The following is a 4,925-nucleotide window of genomic DNA, read 5'->3' as shown; positions in this document are numbered from 1 at the left end:
ATAGTTATAGCTTATGCCTCTTGGCAGCTCAAGAAGCATAAAAGGAATTACCCAACCCATGATTTAGAATTAGCAGCGGTGATTCATACTTTAAAAATATAGAGGAACTACTTATATGGCATACATGTTAATATCTATACGAACCACAAAAGCCTCTAGTATATTTTCAAGCAGAAAATCAGAATCTACAGCAGAGAAGGTGGCCAGAATTGCTACAGCACTATGATGTTGACATTCTATACCACTCAGGGAAAGCAAATGTGGTGGAAGATGCACTCAGCGGTAAATCAATGGGTAGATTGGCCGATGTACAACCAGGACGGAAGGAGATAATCCATGAGATTCACCAATTAGCTAGTCTTGGAGTCCGCTTAGCTGACTCGGATAATGATAGAGTTTTTGTCTGAAGAATTGCTAAATCCTCAATCATGGAAGATGAAAAGCAGTACCAGTACAAGGACCCTATTCTTATTTAGTTTAGGGATGTAGTCTCTAGAAGGAAAATATGCCATTCGAGTTCACCCTGATGGGGTACAATGATATAGAGGCAGAGTCTGCGTACCAAATATTGTAGGGCTATAGAAGCAAGTGCTGGGTGAGGCACACCATGCCTGTTATTCGGTTTATCCGAGGGCAAACAAGATGTATTATGACCTCATATGTTTATATTAGTGGGATGGTATAAAGAAGGATATAGTAGAGTTCGTAGCCCAATGCACGAACTGACAACAAGTTAGAATTGAACATTAGAAACCAGGTGGACTATTGCAGGAGATGGATATCCCAACTTGGAAATAGAAAGCGGTTAACATAGAATTCATTACAGGCTTACCTCGCACTCTCTAAAACTAGGATTCCATATGGATTATTGTGGATAGGCTGACAAAATTAGCCCACTTCCTTCCAGTCAAGACGACATACTCAGCTGAAGACTATGCGAAGCTAGATATCAAGGATATAGTAAGACTTCATGGAATTCCCACATCTATTATATTAGACAGGGGAGCTCAGTTCACAGCCAACTTTTAGAGATCATTCTAAGAAGGTTTAGGGATGTAGGTGTGTCTTAGTACAACATTTTATCCTCAGACTGACGGGCAGGTTGAGCATACTATTCAAATGCTAGAAGATATGTTATGGCCTATATTATTGACTTTAGGGTAGCTGGGATGATCATTTACCACTTATTGAGTTTGCTTACAATAACAGCTATCCCTCTAGCATCTAGATGATGCAGTATAAGGCTCTATATGATAGGAAGTACATATCACCTATTGGTTGGTTCGATGTTGGCAAAACATGACTAATAGGCCCTGATATGGTCCAACAAGCTATGAGGAAGGTGAAACTGATTCGAGAAAGATTATTAGCTGTCCAGAGTCAACAAAAGTTATATGTAGACAATCGACGTCGACCCTTGAAATTTCAAGTGGGTGATTGGGTGTTCATAAAGGTGTCACCCATGAAAGGAATAATGAGGTTCGGTAAGAGGGGAAAGATGAGTCTGAGATACATTGGCCCTCATCAGGTCCTCCACCGAATAGGCAAGTTTGCCTACTAGTTGGACTTACCAGCGGATTTGGAAGTAGTACATCCAGTCTTCCATGTGTTAATGCTTCAGAAATATATTGGGGATCCATCTCGAGTATATCCCATAGATGATATCTAGGTCACAGAGGAGTTATCCTATGCCGAGCAACCTATCGCCATCCTGGATAGGCATATTAGAAGATTGTGGACTAAGGACGTAGCTTCCATCAAAGTGTTGTGGCAAAATGAGAATCTTGAAGGAACAACCTGGGAAGCTGAAAAGGAAATGAAACACAAGTATGCTTACCTATTCCCTATGGCTACAGGTAATCCCAACTTTTGAAACTTTTATATTGGTTACTTGGTGAAAGTATGGGTTATTGCAATAGACAAAAATTTCCCCGTAATCTGTATAAGATCTTAAGAAAAGTTTTGGTTCACATTCAAGGATGAATGTCCTAAAGGGGGGAAGGATGTTACACCCCTTACTTTTGTACCTTGGAACACGTTCTTAAGTCTCTTGAAAGGCTCTTAAGTTTTGTGTAAGGATTGTAAGCCTCTTAAGTTTCTTAAGGTTTCTTAAAGGTTCTTAAAGCTTCTTAAGAAATCTTAAGCTTTTAAGGGCTACCATATGAGCCGCATAATCTATAATTCTACCAAACAACTCTAAGGAAAGGAGAATGCGATACTCCATAGTAGAAAAGATTGGAAATAGAGTTATAAGAATCTGGAAGAAGTGAGAGACCAAATAATGAGTCGTAGGACTCGACTTATTTATGTAAGCTACCAACTTGGAAATATTACATACTTAAGCTACTTAAGTATATACTAAGCTTACGTAGCAAGGATTACATAGGTTCATAAAGTAAGACGAGATTATTAACCCACAAAGGGGAAAAAAGAGAGTACCATATGGCAGCATGAGAGAGTGCCATGTGGAAGCAGCTGGAGCAAGGGTGGTGGGCCCCTACATGCCACGTGGCAGCCTAAGGTTGGAGAGGGTGGTGTGTTGGCCCAATAAAGGCTTGACACGTGTCACCACTTAGGGGTTGATATGGGTCACCTCCTAAAGTGGTCTATATATATATATAGATATTTTATGATCAACCTTATCAACAATTCATTATCTTCTAAGTTGAAGAGGCTTCTAGAGAACGAAAGAAGAGAAGAGAAATCTAGAACTACAGACTGAGTAGGTTTGGCCAAGGAGAAAAAAAAAGGTAAGTCTCCAATTTCGTTCCATGAATTAATTATATAGGGTGCACCACGATGTTATGAAGGTGTTATTAATAAAACTTTATAATTTGGAGCAGCCTAAACTGTTATCAAACAGCCACAGAGTTTTAGGCGCGCTAAAGGAACTTACGAGGCAAGTTTCGATGAGTTTGACGAGTTTTGGGAAAGGTAAGGGTTTCCCTTTCCAATTGGAGTTTATGATGTCATTATGAGGTATATTAAATATCTTAAATAAGGTTGGAAGTGGACAAATTGCATAAGGATGCTAGACGCTAAAAATAAACTAAATTGAAGTCGTAATAGCTAAACCGAAGTTGCATAGTGTGTTGTTGTTGTGGTGCTGTTGTTGCAGCTGGTTGGTTTGTGTGTTGTAGGGCTGTAAAGTATTTTGAATGATAGTTCATTTTGATTATGTCTATTGTCTTAATTTTTGAATAATATAGTTCATTTTGATTATTTCAACAAGTCTCCAATGATGGTTTAAATTGCATATGGTTACTCACTACTCTACTCGTGTATATCGTAACCCTTCTATTACTGAATCTTAGGCCAAGTATAAAATCACGTGTATTTCACTACATTATCAACCAGGTCCCTCATTAAAGAGCCGGGTACATTATATAAAGACATGGTAATGCAATGATAGGATCCACTCACCGAGTCCCTCACTAGATGGCCGGGTACGTATGTATATATGCGATGATATATTGTGATAAGGGAATGTTGGCACCGAGCCCTATGGTGGTCATATATTTATATGATTCACTGAGTCCTTGAAAAGGCCATCTATATTGTACGATATGAGCATGTTTTTTTAATTATTCAAAAGGTATAGGTATAGTGTTGTTTTAAGTGACATAATTATCCCCTGACTCTCTATTCCAAAAATATTCCTAGTTATGATATGTATATTTTATATACTCACTACATATGTCGTACTGACCCCCTTTTGTTTTGAGGGCTACGTTCATACCCGCAGGTAATGACGCACATTTTAGAGACCCACCAGCTTAGGACTCCTACCAGCAAGTTTGGGAGAATATCCATTGTATCAGAGCCTAGTTGTGGTCTTGGTCTTTTGATTTGTACACTTTTTTTGCTTATTCAAGGGTACAGCGGGGGCCTTTTCTCGCTTTATGTTATCATTATACTATTAGAGATTTGCAGAAAGGTGTGTGGGTTGTATATGGGTTATATAGGTATGTATGTATAGTCGTGCAGATATGGTTTATATTTTGGAGGATGGTTTTTCCTGTCGTGATCGCTATGCTGGCTGAGGTGTATTAAGTATATTTATACACTGTGACTCAAATAGAGGACAAGTTTGCTTATAATAGTAAGGGTATACATGAGTGTCTAGTTTAGGCACCAGTCATGGATTACGGGGTTGGGTCATGACAGTCTCCTTTAGATATTAGAATCTTTTTGGGCTAGCTGGATACTATAGAAGGTTCGTTGAAGGATTCTTATGTATTGCTTCACCTTTTAAAAAGTTGACTCAAAAGAGAGTGAAATTTCACTGGTCAGACAAATGTGACATGAGTTTCCAACTATTAAAGGATTGTCTTATGTTGACTTTTATTTTGACATTGCCCAAAGGTTTGGATGTGTTTATTTTCTATTGTATTACCTCACGTATTGGTTTGGGTTGTGTCTTAATGCAACACGGTAAGGTTAAAGTGTATTCCTCTTTGAAACTCGAAATTGCATGAATGAAAATATCAAACCCATGATCTTGAACTAGCGGCGGTTGTATTTACATTAAAAGTTTGGAATAATTATAATTATGGGGTGCATGTTGATGTGTTTCACCAACCTTAAAAGCTTTCAATATGTGTTTAGACACAAGGATTTGAACCTTAGGCAAAGCAAGTAGCTTGTACTATAGGGGTTATAATATGAGTGTGTTATACCATCCAGTAAAACCAAATATTATAGTCGATACTCGTAGTTGGGTGTCCATGAATAGTGTTGCCCATATAAAGGGAGGTAAGAATGAGTTGGTTAAAGAGGTGCATGGATTAGCCCATTTAGATGTGCATTTAGTTTATTCTAATGATGGGGTGTTCTTATGCACAATGGCTCAAAATCATCACCTATGGCAGATCTTAAGGTCCAAACAAAACCATGATCCGGTTGTGGTTGAATTGAAGAAGTTG

This window comes from Solanum dulcamara, chromosome 5 (assembly GCF_947179165.1).
Source record: "Solanum dulcamara chromosome 5, daSolDulc1.2, whole genome shotgun sequence".
Classification (NCBI taxonomy): Eukaryota; Viridiplantae; Streptophyta; class Magnoliopsida; order Solanales; family Solanaceae; genus Solanum; species Solanum dulcamara.
The sequence above is the reverse complement of the archived record's forward strand: the minus strand, read 5'-3'. Positions refer to the sequence as shown.